Source organism: Megalops cyprinoides, chromosome 5 (assembly GCF_013368585.1).
Source record: "Megalops cyprinoides isolate fMegCyp1 chromosome 5, fMegCyp1.pri, whole genome shotgun sequence".
Classification (NCBI taxonomy): domain Eukaryota; kingdom Metazoa; phylum Chordata; class Actinopteri; order Elopiformes; family Megalopidae; genus Megalops; species Megalops cyprinoides.
The window spans coordinates 20,086,071-20,106,307 of NC_050587.1; the positions used below are offsets into that span (position 1 = coordinate 20,086,071).

General features: G+C 42.0%; 1 protein-coding gene across 1 annotated transcript in view; it reads right to left on the minus strand.

The window, feature by feature from the left end:
• xrcc4 (X-ray repair complementing defective repair in Chinese hamster cells 4) overlaps positions 1-20,237 on the minus strand; it is a 71,129-nt gene that overhangs the window by 34,659 nt on the left and 16,233 nt on the right. The gene's annotated exons all lie outside the window — the stretch shown is intronic.

A 20,237-nucleotide genomic window follows, 5' to 3' on the forward strand; every position in this document is an offset into this window, starting at 1 on the left:
AGAGTTAATATGGCAAGTGGTCTGAATGTTTCACATATTTCAGTTGGGCGCCTGCCAACCAGCAGGTGCATACTGTTAAAACGGCAAACTTAATGATCCAAGATGGAAAATAATTATGAAATATATATACATAATGAATTCTAAGAGCTGTTATCCAAAGAATGGAATCTGCATTAGCTGTAGGGAATTTTAGGTCAGACTTTATAACGAGTGAGCAAGTTTTTATTCAGATTGAAGTGATGTTACTCATATGCAGTGTGGAACACTATACAACAGGATATAAAGACTTATGGGTGGGGCTGCGGCAAGGTTTAAAGCTGGCATTAGCTTTCATGTTTCAGATGCGGTAGAATGGACTTACTCATTTCAACCAAAGGCAGATGTCAGGTCCATTTGTTATTAAATGGGTAATGACACATTATATTAATAAGGCAATTTAATAACTGACACCTACTTACATGCTACAACTTACAACTACATGCTGTTACAAAGGTAATAATGAGGAAAATGAGTCTACAGTTTCTACTGCAGCTCTAACCCTAACCAGAACCTTAACCCAACCCTAAACCTAAGTTACATAGGTGATTACTTATACAGCTGTTAAACTATGCTTTATTAAGGAGGTACAATGAAATGAATGCCAACTTACTATAAAATAATTTTAAACATAACTAATACTTTTTTTGGTTGATGTGACTGGTGATTCACTATATTATATGAAGTTCATTGGATATCACCACTAAGCAACAGTAACACTATGTTGGTCTTACAGATAATTACATAACCCCAAAAAATTGCTAAATGGAACTGTCCAACACATTGATTAGCGTGTAAATGTGTGATGGATTTTAAATTCAATACATTCACAAGACATATCATCACTTTTATGTGTTTTAACAGTTTTATTCATATGACCACAAAATATACCAGTGCCTAAATAGCAATATAACACACCAGACCCTAAGTTCTACATCCCTGCAAGGGGCTGAGTGTGTCACTGCTGTGCCCCACCCTTTTAGCTAAAGGTGGTCTGAGTTGCTTTTGTGTACCAGCACTGGGTGAACACTTCACCAGAGAAACCATGACTCATGACACAGACAGGCCCCGCCAAACCCTGAGGATGGTTTTGACAGCACAACTCTATTTTCACATATTGGCTGGCTATTATCTAATTTCCTCCAAGGACTATAATTATCTGCATTACTAAATCAAAATACCATTCAAAAATACCATACCAAAACACCATTCACTCTTTTAAACATGTGGGAGATATAAAAATACATACTACATACTCCTGAATATTTTTATTACGTATTCCTGGTTTTCAGCCTATATTCCAAGATGCCAAATTGGAACTGCTCTGACTAGGAGGGTGACATTAAGGGAGATACATTACACTCTCTGATTTTACAGAGACAAATTTTCAGGGTATACAGAACAGTGTTATAAATGAATTTAGGGTGAATACTAATCATAATGAGAAACCTCAACTGAGCACACTCAAAAAAGCTACTTTCTTTGCTTCTGTTGGATAGTCAACACGTTTGGGGAAATGTTTGAAATAAGAATTCTTGACCTGTCGTGCAAGCAAAAAGCACTTGTAATTGAACATAATTCTATTGACGCTATTAAGACTATGTCATTCACTTTCCAGATGATGGAAAGTGCAGAAGTGGGGAAAAAAAAGGTTTAGAAAAAAGGAAGTGGAACACCATCAGAAGAGGAAGTGTGCCTTATTACTTCAATCGTCACACACTTAGCAACAAGCACCAATGACACTCTGTATGGCCTTACAGAGACAGCATTGTTTCTCTGTTTCTCGGTCTGGAAGCGATTACAGTTTCACGTTCCCATGATCAATCAGCTTGCCTCTGTAAATTTCAGATGAAACAATCGCCCCCTTGAGGGCCAGCAGGTAATCTCAACCTGTGACGTTTCCAGACCAACTGCAACAGGTCATTTTCTCATGGGTATATGCCTGCAATGTCACACTGCACCTATTGCCACATGACAGGTGACATTGAACAGGCGTCAGAACATGCTAACATACTGTGGTTGGCACTAGGCCAGGGACATTACATCATACACATATACATATATGTATGAAGAAATGACCCCACACTGGGCTCTTAAAACATGAAAATTTCATTATGGAGGGCCACAACATTTAAACTCTTTAACTGTGTAAACGCTTCAACTGTATAAACATTGGAAGCACATCTACTTTGTTCGAATCATAATTGTCCAGCAGATTGCAAAATGAAAGACACTCAGAGAGAGCTCAGATACAAGAGCTGGAGGATGAAAGGGCAAAAGCTATTTTCAGATTTTAAAAGATACAGGGAAAATCTGAGGAATGGGCTATCTTTGTAATTTAAGCATGGGCAGTGCTTCCAAAGTTCTACATTTTCCTATACTATGTGTTAAACTGAGACACACTGAGAGCTTTTTGTATTCTCATGGTTGGTTGGGGGGGGATTGGTATACTTCAAAGGTGAATAAAGCTTAGTATTGGACAGTATATGTTATAATGATGTGATTCATTCACAAGCTCAAATCACCAACTTCATCGCATGCTTTTCTGTAAATACTTAGAAGCTCTTAACACTACAGAGCTGGCACAAGTGCACCTGCTAAAGCCACAAGAATACAGAAATTCAGGATGCATACATTTAATTGCGCTAGTTTAGTGTCACAGCCAGTGTTGTCATCTCTGCAGACGTGACAAGCAGTAGTGAGCACAAACAGATGTCTATATTGTCTATACACGGTATTTTCATTGCGTAATGCCAACATTCAACAACCAGAAGTTCATTAAAGACATCAATTGTCAAAGTGAAGGGCCCTGTCTGCTTTGTAAAGCAATCGACCTGAATGAAATCAGTAAGTGAAATGAAATTAAATGAAATCAGTCCATGAAAAATTATTTTTTTGCATCTAAAACTCTTTTGCTGCCTCTGTGACAAGTTGCATTATGTCAAGGGACCTTTTCTTGTAGGGTAAGTTGGAATGCAAGTTTTGATTTAGAAGCACTCCAACTGGGAGACATTTCACAGTGCACACTTGGGACGACAGTTTACAGCGCATTCACTCAATTATCCAATAAGAATTACACATCCCACACAGTACCAGGGATGACTTCAAGGGCCAAGTATTACAGTTGCCACTTTCATGAGGTGCTTTGGTTCACAAGCATGAGGATTGATTCAAGCAAGACAGGAGGGCTTGTTTCAAGGTAACAAACAACATATTAAAGTATGTGGGTGGATTCTTCAATCAGTGCAATTTATTTACTCTGAGACTGATGAGCCTGGCCCACCATATATTCTGCATGTGTGATTTCTGGAAGCATGATATGCACATACTTGGTTAGTGTCATTTATGTGCATATGTGGAAAACCCTTTGGATGAATTCGTCTTCCCACAGCAAAAGTTCTTTGTACCTCACTCTGCAAGAATGGCACTGATGTCATAGGCTGTCATTTTTACAGGAGCATCTGTTACCTTGTACCACATGAAGTTCCTCAGCATGGTTGGGCTTGTTTGAATGATAAAGAGGAAAAAAAAACCACAACGCAAACATCATTATTTGGGGGCTTTGGCACAGATACTCTATTTTGTAAATGCTCTCTCTGACGTATGTGAGTGAGGTCAGTTGGATAAATTGTGGCCTTTGCCAAGAGAAAGTGGAATGACTTGCTCAAAAGGCACGACACAGGATATAAAAAGTTCACCTACGCTGCACGCAACAGCATTCGACATCATAGTTTCACCTCTACAAAGAAAAAAAGGGAAAAATGGGCCTTAGCACAGGGGTCTTCCAATGACAGGTCTTACCTGAGACTACTCCTTATTGACCTCTTCTACAGAAGCAGAGGAGCTGAAAGCTTTGCTAAATAACCCCTCTCTACTGGAGCTTTTTCTTTCCCTAATTCTATAAACAGAATCACATAATATTTAGATATTTCTAATCTATGAAGCACACTGCATCCCTATGGAGATAAAGTTTATGTACTATACCAAAGGGAAGGGAGCGTCAAATATGTCCAAGCGAGTACACTGTGTTTTTTTATTGCTGTGAATAATTTGGCCAGCTCATGTATATTTTTTATTAATATACCATTTTACAATGTATTATCAAAGTGATAATTTGGAGATTCATATCAGGCAAGAGGCTGCAGTGTTCACTGTACAAACCAGCTAAGTTTTGATATTTCCTTTTCCCAGAATGATACATTTTTTGGTTTTTAGTCACAAATGGCTCAGATTATTTCCAGCCACTTGGCTGTACATAAACACAGTGAATGCATCTGCACAAAGTCCAAACAGTGCTTATCATATGCACGAACAGGAGTGCCATGTAGTTGATACATTCTTACATTCATCCTGTGTCTTCAGGCTATTGCATCAACTTTGACCTTTCCGTTTTATTTCACTATTGATCGGCTTACGCCTTGTAAACAATGCCATTGTACTGAAGCCATTTAGTGCTCCATGGCTCGGGCTAAATGCGACCACATGTTGTTTCTCATAGGTGCTTCTGAAAAAAAAAATTAACTTAGTAATTTGGCATCATGGACGTTTGGTGCTGTGACCGCTCCCAATGTATAATCTGATACCAACTCAAGCGAAACAATACACAATAAGAGCAAGAGAAAATACAGCCAGAGAGCAAGACGCAGTCACTTTACAACGTTTATCCCCAAAGAGGGGCGATCTGAGAGAAAGTACACCACTGATGTCCATAACCAGAGGGAGGGACGTAATAAGAAGACAACAGAGAACAGTACTGAGATTTTTTGGTAGGAACTTATTTTTACTTTATGGACACATTTTTATGGCAAAAATGTTTGCAGTGTCAGTCAAATCACAACACATTCTGTTTTATTTCCAATTTTTACCTTATTAAAATGTATTTGGCCAATTTTTGCCTTGAGTCATGGGGTCACATGACCTTAACATTCACTTTTTGCCTGCTGTGGCTGTGTCAGCTATAGCTTCCTTTGGAGATGCAGCAGAACATTCAGGCTTCAGTGGAATTTTTCCTTTGTTAGGAACAGATGTTCCAAGTTTATCAGCGTTAGTAAATTTAATCCAGCGAGGCAACAGTATTGACGCAAGTTGAGTTTTTGTGAATGTTCTGTACAGTAAGTACAGGGCTACCACAGACTCTGGGAACTGGGAATCAGTAAATCACAGCTGGATTGCTGATGTATGAGGGAAAGACATTTGACCTTAGAGAAGGGAATACATGCCATTCGATTTTGCACAGCTAAGCATTTTGCATAACAATAGCATAATATGCTAGTTAACTGAATAACATCACAATTAGGAAATGTAGATGAATGAGGGATAATAATGAAAATAACAGCTAGGAATAGTAGTAGCTTGTAAATTGGTTATCGATTTTCTGGTAAAATAGTTAAGGCAAGCACAGAGTGCAAGACCACAAAAAGATGCATTTAAATTCTGAGAACTGTCCTCACTCATGAAATCCATAAAAACAGTCACTTGCAAATATTGCTATTTTTTCAGTAATGAAACCATGGAAAACTAGAAGGTCTCCAAAATCTCCACATGGTTACAGCAGTGGCCAGCTCCTGTCATAGTAAACTCTTGGATTTAAATGCAACTTTTCAGTTCCTCTCATTTTTACAGCAGTTCAAAATGTCCCAGCAGGCCACACACCTGTTTTCTCAACAGGCACATGGAACATTCTAGAGACTGTCCTCCTCTGTTCTTTCCCCTCCTTTTTAACCTACTATAATGTTACAGCAATGCATTAGCAGCAAACACAACTGCCTGTAAAGCTGATATGTGGGGCTCAACTAAATTCACACAAATTGGCTGAAAACTCGTATGGCTCTTATGAACTCTTCTAAACTCGTCTAAACTCTTTGGTCCTCATGGAGCCAATTATTTCCTCTGTCTTCCACTGCGTGTTGATTGGCTTGTTGTTGTACTGTGTATTTTACTAAACAGGATAGTTTGGCCATGTGCAATTTAGTTTGAACAAGTAGCGAAGTGAGGTTTGTATAGATTGCAATACTTACTTTTATCCTCACAATCTACTTGTATTGAATTTGCTTCATTAAGCAGGGCAACAAATAGGTGTTCATCTTTGCTTCTGAATAATGATCGGACTGGTTGGGTTTCTACTGGATAATCTTGGTCCTGACCCAACCCTCTTCCAAACGCGAACACGCACGCACGCACGCACACACACACACACACACACACATACACACACACACACACACACTCTACCCTCCCAACAAAGTCAAACATCTATTAGAAGGAGCCTTTATGCAACAGCAGCTCAAACAGAGTCAATTTGTTTATTTCAGCCGTCTCCTTTCCTTATGCACTGAAGAAGATGTATTGATTTGTGGCCCACACTCAAGGGGGGGGTGAGGGGGGCTTAGCTCAAGCCAGCATGCAGAACAAAGAGAGCAGCAGGCAGGGGGGAATAGTGGAGAAGGGGAGAGAGAGAAAGAGAGACGGGGATCGCTGTGTCGGTGCCAACCCTTCCCGCTTGTCCTGAGGGGTTCACGAAACGCGCAAAGTACAGCTGGGGTAGCTTTCAAAACACTATAAATAAATGCCTTTCACATGGGAGGGAATCCTGCATAGCAACCCCCGCTGTGTGGGTCCCGCTGCATCACCGCGGGTCCAATGGGTGCTAATGGGAACCTCACCGTGTGCTTGGCACTGCTCACCAGGACCCAGAGCAGGCCAGGCCTGCACATCCTGCCACAGATCAAAGCATGCGACTGTCAGAGGTTCACAGAGACCCTGCTGCGCTACAACCAGGCGGTGAGGCATCCAGAGCAGTGGGGAGCACAGCACCCATGATCCAAAGGTCGTGAGTTCAAATCCCTCCGAGAGAAAGCTGCCATTCTTTCATGTGCGCCACATTACTTCATATCTTTCTACCGATGCTTCCATGATGCTGAAGTAAACTTGAGGCACCAATTCTTTGAGGTTTGCGGGTTCACGCCCCGTGGGCTGTGAAAGTGGTGACTCCAGTCTCTGTATCACTTAATTATTAATAATTAATAATTAATTAATAAATTAATAATAATTAATTTGGTAGCAAGAGTGTAACTGCATGCCATTATACCTTAAGAATACTGTAATTGTTATTTATAGAGCTCAACAAGTGAGTTACATGCCGTAAATGATTATGTAACAAGAGAGTAACTAAATGACTGTTAGTTACAGTGTAACTACAATGGTGTAGTGCAAGTTAATGTAAACTCTAACCTTCATCTGCTCCTTTTGGAGCTCGGAGTGAATCATTAAAAACGTGTTCCCTGTGCCTTTGCCCAGGGGGCTGAATTGTGTATTTGACTGCAACATACCATACATTTAAGGATTACCCATCAAACCCATGGGTCCTCAGGGCTCCTACACAACTCCATTGTGAGAATGAGCAGCACACAGTAAACGTGTTAGATTAGCATATTTTCCTCATCTTTTTCTGCTACTTCTCCCTTTGCATTTTTATCCTATCTCCCTTCCTGAGGAACATTTAAAGACTTGCGTCCTGCTCCACTCAATGTTAGGCAGGGAGAGAGGTCTTTTGTGAAAGACAGCTGCATTGAATTATTGCATTTTCCTGTAATGAAAAAGACAAGGCCTGTTGCCATTAATAACCAGTAAGTCACCGAATAGATCGGATTTCGAAACCACTGGACGCAAAAACTACAATCCTGGCAACTGATTTCCTGTGGAATTCCAACACAGCAATGTGGTATGCGTCTCCTGTGCTATTAACAGAGGAAAGTCGCCATGAAATACAAGCCATTTTGACGTTTTAGCTTGCGCTCGGGTCTGGGGACAAGAAAGTTGACGCAACAGTTTTTTTTTCCTTTTTTAAACTTCAAGTCTCAAAGTTAGCTTTTCCATTCTCTGTTGCTACAGCAACACAACACACCCTCCACCTTGTGAAGTGCCACAGCCAGTTCCCGGTAATGACCCTCTGTTCTGTGTTATTTATGTTATCTATGAAGAGAATATCTGCCGACTAGGTACAGAGGATGGTTTTCTACTAAGTGACATCAGAAGTGTACAAATAAACAAAATGTGACAGTCCCTTTGAATAAACAAGAAAAAAGAAAAGCGCATTTTCTGAAAGCAGGTACTACACTACTTCCTGTGATATGGACATGTATTATTACACAATCAGTACACATTTGTGTCTGATTGGCTTTATATTTATTAACTTTTAGCTTGATGCTCATTACTGATGTCTTGCCCGCCCCTCTATTCATACATGCTCTTGTTCTTGACGATCTCATGATCTTGCCATGATAGCCTTGTAATTCCCTCTGGATAAAAGCATTTGCTAAATTAACACATATGACAGAAATAAAGAAGTAACAGAAATACAGGGAAGATGATGACAGACATGTCTTTTTGAAACCTGCAATTCATCTGTACACTTCACCTGTAAATCAAGTACTGGGGTCAATAAGCAAGAACTGCCACCAGAGCTTTACCAGAGAAGATATTCTTCTCTATGGACCACACATCCTGCCTTTCATTCAAGAAGTACAATGGATGCTGACACAAATCCTACAGAACAGTGCAATAACATGGGCTCAGCAAACATCGTATTAGCACTCCAATCCAGAGCAATTTACACATCTTACATTTTTTGCATTGTCCATTTATACAGCTAGATATTTATTCTGTACCTTGTCTGAGGGTACAACAGCAGTACCCTAATGAGGAATTGACACAGCAATCTTTGGGTAATAATTAATGTTCCTTACCACCATGCCACACATCTGCACAACACTTTATAATAAATTGTTACCACTGCACTGCTGAGCTCTCCATACTTCATCTGCGATCTGTTGGGCAGTGCCACACTTATTCTCCTTCATGCCTTACTGGAATCAGATTAGCTATGCATCTGTGGGGTCTCTGAATCGCTCTTCGTAATTGGTAATCCAAGTCTCTGCATGAGTCATGGAGTCAAGTCCAAGAGAAGCACATCGTAGGCTCGGCCTGCAGGCCTCCATTGTGTTCTTTTTCCATAGTCCCTGGACACGACTAAAAGGTAGAGCATCTGCTGGGCTGGATAGGCTGCTCGGCAGCTCATTACCAGAACCCGAGTTCAAAAGACTCAGCACTTTTCCTGCCAAAGAAGATCTACATTCAGCGGGGGCAAAACAACCACCTCGAGATTCCCATCGGATCAAGGGGAAGCAGGCTGGATTTACATCCGCGAGACCAGCGGCGCTCACCCAAAACTGAAGGAATTCCAAAACACACACGTGCCTTAAAAAAAAAGCCTTTGTCAAGACTGCAGAGGCTCCAGACCAGATCAATCTATCTGAGATGAAGGGATTAAATGCAGAACTCCAGTGAACCCTTGAAGTGAGAGGTCACCAGGACCACAGGGAGACCTGTCAGAGGAACCTCAATACTCTCCATGGGTGGGGTGAGGAAAAGACTGTGTGTCAGAGATGGAGGGTCTCATATGTTGTAAAACACCGCTCTACACCTCCAGCTAAATGCGAAGCCTTGCCAGTGACATATGACAAAGGTGTGTTGAGGATTCCCAACTCTGAATAGACTCTTCACAGACAGAGAGAGAGAGAGGTGTCCTCATGTGGAACAAGTTACAGAGGCTCGGTCTATGAAAGACTGGCAATTTGTCTCTAGAGTGCTGGTGGACATTAACTCAAAAATACAACCGGAAAGGTTAGGGAGAGAGCAGCATTAGAGGATCTTTTTCAGAAACCAGGTTTGTATGTCAGGGGTATCAAAATTCTTGTTATGAAGGGTCGCAGGATCTCAAGGTTCTTAAATCGGTTTAGGCCCCCCATGGGTTTAGAGATTTATATGAAAACATAATTGGAAAAATATATGAGGGGATATCCATAACAGAACAGCCTTCCTGTTTTAGTTCTTCCCATGCTGTAGACCCAGATGGGATTTCTCCCCATGTTTTGCCTCAGTCCCTGACCTCAGCTCTTTGATAGGGCCCACATGTAAAAATGTGTAAAAGTTCTGAGCCAGGACGGAGAACCAACATCAGCTCTCCATCACTGCCAAGGATGGCCTTGTTTTCATCAACTGTGCCACAAATGTGGATTTTAAAACTGGTTTACTGAGTCTAATTGGCTCCCACGGAAACAGGCTCAAAATGGCAAACAATTTAATTACATCTGTGCTACCTCCACCCCAAACACACTCTTTCTGTAAATGTTACAGATGAAAAATGTTTACTTTCCATTTTTTCCCTCTTTATAAATCTCTGTGACATACTGTTTACCAACCAGTAACCCGTTCCATTAGTCATAGACAAAGAGTGCTTGATTCAATGGGGCTGCTGTTTAACGCATGGCCATTGTGTTCATTAGCTTTTATTCTTTCAATATACTGTAGCAGTATACAGTTCTACAGCTTAGCAGACATGGAAATGGCAACTTGTACAACTGCACAACAAACCATGAGTGTTCAGTAATGGTACTTCAATAGATAATTTTTTTTATCTGCCAGAATAGTTCATGAACATAATAATGCCTTTAAGAGTAAACTTAGACACCATACCCACCAAACTTAATCCAACAGCATGTGCCAAGACAAATCCTGTCTCTGTAGCATTGCACTGAATGTCTGCAAACCTGTGCTTTACAACTCATTGAATACATATTTTTGGACAATTTTAAGTTGTACTGTAATTAGGTATGAGTTATGACCACATATTTTGTAATTGTTCAATTTTTAAAGACGTGAAAGACAACTTTTAACCTTATTATGATGTTTTTCTGTACACCGAGGGAGTTAAAAAGAAAAAAGCAGGCATTTGAGCCCTGCCCTTCAGATGCAAGAACAGCATGCTAGAGTAGCAGAATACACCACTTTGGAATATTCCATTTATGAAATATCAATTACAATTAACTACATACTGAAATTCACAGTTATTCTCAGGAATGTGTCCCTTACCCCTCATTTGTCAGGTCATCAATGGAAATTATAACTTTTTTCTCAATTGACATTCCTGGTTAAATAAAGGGTTAACAAGATAACAATAATAATGTTAAATTATGTATAATTACTATCAAGCCCACTTTTACCAGAAGTCAAATCAGTATAATGGAGAGGCCTATAAACAAATGAAAATCATAATGAACACTTTTGGGTGTATAGGGTATTAGGTATTTTGTGTACAAATGAAGAGTTGAATCCTGTTTTACTGTCCTCCTTCATCCTTGGGAAAGGTGTTTTTCTTTGCCACTGACATCCTGGTCTTGCTTACATATATGGGAAAATGTTTATGCAAATTAATAAAATTTTATTTGAATTGTTGCTTTATTACATTTGTTGTCTAATTGGTTGTAGAATTAAGTAATGTGTCCCTTGCCCCCAGAGGTAACTGAGGCTTATCATTTAAAAGAGGCTTGGCCAAAGATTTCCTTCTAGCCAAAACAGACAGTGTGACAGTGTGATTTCTGCTCACTTTTGGAGAGCTCTGTTTCAGCTAACCACAGACATATTCATAAGCAAGACTCAAGCACAGCTGGACCATGCCATGGACCATGTTCTTCAGTGGCCTACTCTCAACTGTTCCCTTAAATTATAAGGCAAGACAGCAACACCTGGTGAACGCTAAACAAACATTAAATCATTGCAAAATATAGCATAAAACCTGAGTAATAAGCATCTAAAAAAGGTCTTAAGTTCATCTTTGAGCGAGTTAGTCAAAACAACTCTTTCTCTTTTCTTGAAGGGGAATAAATCTTTTCAACATGGCTGCTGCTACTTTCGGTGTGCTTCCTTGGAGGAAAGGTCACCTCCCTAACAAGCACCACTTCATCTGCGGAACAAACTCCAGAATAATGCAGTAACTATACAGACCTTTTAAATAAAAACAGCTAGGGGTTTCCTTTTATTCTATCCTCATAAATCCTAGTGACGTGTCATATACCAACCAGTAAGCCTTCTCACTAGTCGCAGGTGTAATATGTTTTGGTTTTGGCTGGACTGCGGTTCGGTTCATTTGTACCATGCTCATTGGTTTTCCTCTGTAACATGCTGGGGTGGGGGCCGATTAGCTCAATGAAAAGAGAAGACTGCAAATGTGGATTTCAATGAGGCAACACAAGGTTAACAGCTGATTTATTAGGTCTAGCTATGTGAAGTGGGTCAGCACACAGTCAATCTAAAGGAATAGTATTACAGCAGAGGATTGTGTTCAAAATCCCCTGAAGCACAGAGCAACACAGGGTAACACAGAGCAGGATAACATAATGTCAACTAAATAGTGGACTATATGTAAAAAATCTTCCCCGTTCTTACATGTTCACTCCAATAAGGCAGACACATATGAAAAATTACATATTCAGGGAGCGCATAGGCCCACAGTGACTACACCTGAAAACAATATCTGATTGTGTTTGACCCATTAGACCTGGTTAGCATACCCTATGCATTTTTGTCAAGACTTAACTGCCTCTTCTAATTGTGTAGCTAATGCACATGCAGTGTTTTAATAATTGTGGCTCTGTGTAACATGCAGTTATGCTGACTTATAAAATGGCAAATTTGCCACAGAAATAGAATATGATGACGTCCAAAAGATACCCACGGAGAAAGCAATGGCTTCAGCATCTTTTTTAATGTCCTTTTTTTCTGGGTCAGTTTTTCTGGGTCAATTTGTGCTGGTGTTCGGGCCTCTTTCACAGAGGGGGAAAAGCCCTGGAGCGGAACAGTAACTGCTGTCTGCGCATTTAAAATCCGCAGGCCGCTGGTTCCAGTCCCTTGATCAAAGCCAAGCACCCCCTTCACCTGCAGACCTTTCGTCCGGCCCAGGCAACCTCCCTGCTGCTCAGGCGATAACCTGTCCACTCCCGGACCCTTCTGCACTAAGCCCATGCCTATTACCCAGAAGGGTGCTGTCGGTCTCCCCCACCGGGGCGATAAACCTTCCGCTTAGTGCATCCAAAGTGAAGGTCCAGTCATCTGGATCCCTTTACCACCTCCTGCAGTCACTTCTTTCACCTCTTTGACCTGGCTGTAAAAGTCCTTTGAGGTTGGACTGGCAAAGGTCCAGAGTCAAAGAGCAGTATGAGAAGACATCCTTGCCTGAGCCTTGGCTATGACAAAAGTTAGGACCTACTGCAGGTGAACTGGCTTGCTGTTGTGAAACACAATCAAGAAACAAAAAAAAAAATGTTCAAATAAATCCAGGGGATAGTGTACTGGTATATGAGAAATGAGTCACAACTTCAGCCTTCTGGAGCACCTCAGCACATGTCCACATTATCGGTGAAGCTCAAGAAATCACTCACATACTCAGGGACTCTTTAGGAAAGGCACACCCAAGCCATTGCAGTCAAAACAGGATCACAAGTGACACCTTATCAGCATGGATGTCATAATCTTCTCGACCAAGGACAGATTTAGAGTATGGGCTTGCAGGTCAGTTTCTGGGAGGGGAAATGGAGGTGTGAAAAAGGGAAAGGAAAACAAGATGTCAGGAATGGAGGGATGAGGAAGTCAGTCACCTCTTTTCTGGGGTCACACACATTCTTCCAGTGCCCTTTTCTAAAAGTTTCTCTTCATTAAATCTGGCATTCTCTTTGAATATATAATGGTAAACAAAGAAAGAGATATTCACTAACACTGTATATTAAGTTGACCTTTTGCTTGTGTAACTATACTTTTGTACAGTACAGTAATTAACAAGAATATAAGATCATACCATTGGTATCATACACCAGTATGAAGTCAAATTAAAATAAAGTGTTACAAAAAAAAACAAGGGGGACACACTTCTCCCCAGAAGCCTCCCAGAAGCATGTATTACGGATGCCATCACATCTTTCAGACCAATTGGACATCCACACTAACAATCTGTCACCTTCCATCTATGTAATGGACTGTACTTTGTGTGTTTTCACAGGCGTTGAACCCCACAAATGTCTCACTTTTAGAAAGAAAAGTTCTGCTACTGGCTTTCCTGAAAATGGATCAATATACAAAACAAAAATCCGCAAATAACCTTCTAAAGACTAAAAAAAAAAGAAAAACACTACATAAGAAAACCAGGCAAGACAGAGGAAGAAGAGAGAATCAAAGAGAAAACATCAACAGCCATCAGAGTGGTCCAAGTGTGTTTTCGATTTCGCCATGTGTGTGAACTCACTACTATCGTTGCTGAGAGCATCCCTTTTCCATTACCTGGCTAGGAGGGCTGTAGTAAAACCTCACAGAATGGGATGCCAGCCAACACTATGACACATTTCCAACCTCCAGTCAGCCAAGGGAGAGTAGGCTCACCTTTGAAGGCAGGGGCTGCAGTCCATTTGAAGAAATTACAGCACATCAAGGCGCAATTAAGGTTTAGCAGATGTAATTACAGACAGCCGGGGGAGGTGTGCTGCGATACACTCCTTTTTTTCACCTTGCCTCAACCTGCATTTCGGAGGGAATAAAAACTGTGGATAAGGGGACAGCTCGGTGAGAGATTTGACCTTTCATGCGATGCCTTGCGTGGGCACGCCGGAGCCAGTCTTGGAGTTGGGGTTTCCGCTCTGCCCCTGACTCTTTCCCTGCTCCTCCTGGCCTGAAAATAGCCGCCTATCTCCAAACGACGGGAAAAGCCAGGAGGGTGGTTTTTTCGAGGAAGCTGTGCATCAGCAGGAAGCGTTCGCCCCCACGAACCCGAGCGCCCACCTTGCGGAGGAGTCCCGAGAGATAAACGAGAAACGGAGAGGTGAGGCCACTCCGGCGGATGCAGATAATCTGGAGCTGCCAGTGCGCATTTCCTAATGTCTGGGCTAGTGGGTGGCTGGGTGCAGAGGGAGGTGGGGCTGGGGGGGGGGGGGGGGTGACCCCTGGAGCTCTATGGGGGGGCCCCTCTGTTTCCTCTCAAAACAGCATACATCGACAGCAGGCAAGTAACCCCACGCAACTATCACTGTAGGAACTTCTCTTCCAGCAAAGGGTATAGGACGATCAGAACCACTTTCTTTGGCATTTGTTCACACTGTCAAAGAGCTGTTTTGCAGGAGGTACCCAGGTCAATTATTTCAGGCCTTCACCCACTGCTGGAGACAAAATCATGCCATAAACGGCTAAGTTAATAGAAAGGCTTCATTTTGCAGAACATTTTCAAACCACAGCTTACAGTTCTGTGCTGGTATATTGCATTACATTATATTACATCATTGTCATTTAGCAGATGCTCTTATCCAGAACAAATTGCATAGGTTACAAATTAACATGTAACCTGTTTATACAGCTGGATAATTACTGAGGCAATTATGGTTTAAGAACTTTGCACAATGGCACAGCAGCAGTGCCCAAGCAGGGAATCGAAGCAGCAATCTTTTGGTTACAAGCCCTGCTCCTTACCACTATGCTACATTGCTGCCCCCAGAGAACAGGGGCTGCCTGACTGCATGGTTGGGCCTGAATGCTTTCCTGTGGCAACCTTCAACACAGCCAGTCAGCAGACCCACAAACAGAAGCATATATGTCTGTGGTATTCCATAATTCCTTGGAACGACATCCTTCAAGGACACCTAGAGCCTGTCTCCAAAATTTTTCCTCACAGTCATAATGTAGGAAGCCTATCAGTTTAAATCCTGGAATACGAGCTTTTAGGAAAAGGTCGACTAGTATTTGATAATTACCCCGGGGAACGTGTTCATTTGGATGTTTCAAGTTTAAGTGCAATAGAACACCTTTATGTATCATATGCCAACTTTAGCTGCCTCTTAAAACAATCAGCTGATATAGATTATATATTTTAAACAGTGCAGTATGTCTAAATAAACAGAATTACAAGACAGCAGTTTGAGGAAAACCTAGCCTAAAAACAGCATTAAAGTGAAAACCCTTGAATGAGGCGCACTAGTTAATTGTAGACAGTGCAGTGACAGGACACTACTATGTCTTCGCGAACAGTGCTCCGTGATGCAGAAATCAGGAAGATGAGGGAACTGTGGGAAAACTCAGCGGCGGGCTTACTTTATGATTATTCAGCATGCATCCCAGAGCCGGTGTCATTGTAAATCAGTCACAGTTACACCGCGAAACATTAATGGCAAAAGCTGCTGCACCGGAGCAGTGCTCCACTCTGCACAATAGCGTGGGCATCACAGCAGGAGGCTGTCTGTGAGAAAGAACCCACGCTGGGCTTCTTCATGTCAGTGTCCAGTCATAAACGTGGGCTCTGATATAAAACACAGATATATACATAATCCGTAACATGACAGGCTTGCGTTCCCCAGGGAAGGCGAAGAAATCAGAGAATAAATCACTTGTTTAGAGACTGTAAAACGCCTGTGAAATGGGGATTCCATCTTTGTTGCATTGCATGTCTGTTTGGAAAAACCACTGCCTAGTGCACTGATAAATTAAAAGAATCACAGAACTTCACTGGCAGAAATGTATTATAGTACGCCGCTCACTGCAGTTGGGCATTGGGGTCAGACGGGGAAGGGTGTTATCAGGTGACAGTGAGGCGGCTGAGTGCAGCAGGACGTGTGACTTCAGAGCACGGAGCAGTGCTGTGGAGAGCAGTGAGCGTGCTCAGAAAAGCGGAGTGAGAGACCCAGTGATTGGGCAACGCTGTGCCAGAGGGGCTCGGAGGTGTGAAGTACAGGAGGACAGGACCTGGAGGAGACACAAAAGCGGGCCTCGTTATCGCCCCGGGGGTCACGCAGGCTGGCGTCCCCTCTCCTCGATGGTGCAGTCAGAGGCTCTCAGCGGAGAGCACTCAGTGTCAGCAAGCAACTTGGCTTTTGCATCAGCGGCAGACTTTCCACTGTAAACTTTACACCCTAAACCTCCGTAACGTTTTTGACGTAAAACTTTCAGCAGCTGAAAATTCCCCCACTTTAAAAACCCCAGGGTTCCAGTAACACATGGGTAAGTGCAGTTCTGTATTTTAATCTGTATATTAAAAATTCTATCTCTGAATGTTAAATGCCTCAACTGTGCCAGATGTAGCCTCAATTGATAAGAACTATGTATAATGTTCCTAGCGGAGTGAAAACTATTCAGTGTCTCAGCACGTCTCCCTGAATTCAGGCCAGCCAGGACGAAATCAGGGATCTGACAGAGGGGGATGGGACCCACTTTAAACACGCTGTTGCCAAAAGTGTTTCTGTCACACAGCCCTTGCAAACAAATGAGTCTGATGTTCCCCACGGCGGCGGTGGAAACGCTTCGGCCCGCCGCCGCCTGCGCGAGCGGTCTCCGGTCCCCCGGGGACGTCGTGCCAGCACTGGCTAACCCACGCTGCAGAGACGCAAAGCAGACGCCCGCGGGGCCCCGCGCTGTGACATCCACCACATGGCGATAGCGCCACTTTGCCGGAGCCCGCTTGACTTACCGCAGACGCGGGGCCAAGTTTCAGAGGTGCAATCTGCTCCCTCGGCGACCCGCCTTGGGGAAACAACAAGAAAACGAAGCTGTTTCTCCGGCTTTGTAAACTCCAGTTTCCCATGTCCAGGGAAGACCACCAGTGTAACATCAATCCCTGGTTTCAAAACCTTGTCACTAACTAAAAGAACATGTGATGGCTACCTCATGATATTCACTGTTTTTGGTACAACTCAGTTCAACTGATTTATGATCTTGTATAAACCTTTCTGAATGGTTCTCCATGTTCAGCTGACAGTAGCCCCTGCATCTAAGCCAGCAATGGCTAAAAAAATGGCCTCCTATGTCTGGCAAGTAACTTGTATAGAGTCCTCTGGTATTGCCTGTGAGATCTGTGGACCAACCTTCAATGGAGGGAATTCCTCATGAATTACAGCACAGAGCAACTCTAGCCAACTGAATTAGAAAGGGATCTAGCACAAACCTGTAAGTCTGTTTCTCTTTCACAAGAGCACAGAGCAGTGGTCACGCATGACACAGGCTGTTTACGGCTTTGTCACTGATAAAATTACACTTCCCTTTTTCACTGTAGTGCCTTAACTCAATTATGATTCCCCTGTGCTCTAATATCAATTACAATATCTCACCTCAGATTTCCTCTCACCCTCACTGAATACAGGAAGGTAAAATAAACACAGGCCATTCAGGAGTGGGACCTCTGTGTCATCACCTCTCAAGCAGGAGGGAATTAATTTCTCCTTGTAAACAGCAGCATAGGTGAGTTTATCTCCCTAGCAGAAGCTTCTGTGTTTCTGCACTCAAAAAGGGCCCTTATCCAATTATGAGCTTCTTCCATAATCTGAAATCAGATACTCACATGCTGTTTGCATGAAGTGAATTAAAGAAAGAGTAAATTCCAACTCTTCCAATTCATGGAAAAATATACACAGAAATCTTTTTTTTTCCCCCATTGGCAAAATGTATTGTGTATAAGTCTGTTCGCTTCAAATGAATGAGAAATACATTTTGTCTCCAAAATGACCAACACTTAACATTTAGTTAATTCAAAATGTTACGTTATGTTAATGATGATCAGAATAATTACTCACTTTCAACATAACAAAAAATAAAAGTCATTCATACCCTCAGGTCATTAAACTACATTGAACAGAATATTTCCTACATACCTATAATCGAAGACTGAGTGTTCGTGATTCATGACGACCCGTGTAATGTGTTCAGATCCTTCATTCATTCTAGTGCTCTTAGTGCATCTTGTGTTTGACTGCCAGTTCCTCTTATTTTATTGGCAGACTCACTTTCCCTAAAGGCCAGCTTCAACCTAACGACGGACTTTATTGTTACTAGCCCTTAAAAGAAATATTGCTGCAGTTGTAAATAAATGCGGACTCACAAAAACATTAACATTCTCTTGAGAGAGAAACTTTTGATTTGGTTTAGTAACACACAGGTGATGTAATCACATGACAGGGGTACATAGCTCCTTCCCGTAGTTGGTTAAGTCTGGTGAAAGGGGTGTAACCACAATCACAAAATGTTTGCATTAAAATAACGTTACTCACAGAGGATATACCACTCACACCATGCAGAACAGACTGTGCAAAAAAGAACAACTATGTTGTTTTGAGATCATGTCGCAAGACAACATTAAATGAGGGAAAACTTTCAGCTCCCCAAAAGACATTACAAGGAGCACTGAATCACTTTTACAGGTGGCATTTCAACTTCTGTGAGGAGCTTTGGTTTAAAGGCACTACATCTCAAAGCACATTTAACTAAAGGAGTCTTCGTACTTTCCCTCTAAGCAGTAGCTCATATAAACATACTAAAAAGCAGGTCTTGCTTGGATCCTTCTAGCTAAGATTTCCATTGGACATTAACATGTGATCTGAAATGCCCAGAGCAAGATGACTTTGCCATTTCACATGCTTTCCCCCTTAACCAGTTGTTACTTACTAGCAACAACTGTTAAGGGCCGTCTCTCTCAGCAAGGCACCCATTTTCACATTTCCTGTCCTTATCTTGGAAAAGCATCAAACAAGAGCAGAAAGCTCTCCTTGCGAGAGACAGGAATGAAAGGGTAGTAGCTGGATGCTTTTCAAATGCCAGAACCCATAACACTGTGGACCAAAGGCAGGCCACTTCCAGGAAAACCCCACTGTTGAGCATGCTGGGACATTGCCGGGGGTCTCTCTTCAGCCAACTGCATCAGTGCCCTGTGTGAAGGGTCAGATGGCAGCAGTGATTATCAGTCCCCTGGTGACTTTTGGGGGATTTTGCAAAGACTTCAAGGCCCTTTTGCTGCAACCCCAAGCAAGCACAAACAAATTAACATGTTTTTTTTTTCTTCAGCATAACTGGGAGCTGTTATCAGTGCTACATTAAGACGGTGCTAGAGTTAATCACTGCACATAATAAAGGGAGACACCCGGTTTATCTAAGCCTTTGGGTTTCTTCGGGTGACAATGGCATTAAGAGCAGCAGCTGCTGTGAAAGACCAAACAGGTCAAACAATGAGATGGGAACAGGAAATGTGAATATTCTCAGGTCTGTATAGTTATAATCATTTGGTCAACCAACTGATCTATTCATCCATCAATCAATCAATCTCTCAATCAATCAACGAATCAGAGATGTTCTCCTTAAAGCCTTGGAGAATTTCCGTTACAAACCCATGTCAAGATGAGGTGAATATGAGGAAAACCAGATCCCTGAAGACGTGCATGCATATTCATTTGCAATTAACAAACTGTTCACACATAGTTAATTTAGCTCACTGTGTTTTTATACCAATTACTTTCCACAAAAATTCATTTTCTTCTGTCATGATCTAGAGTGCGTATGACAACTTCATCTGCTTC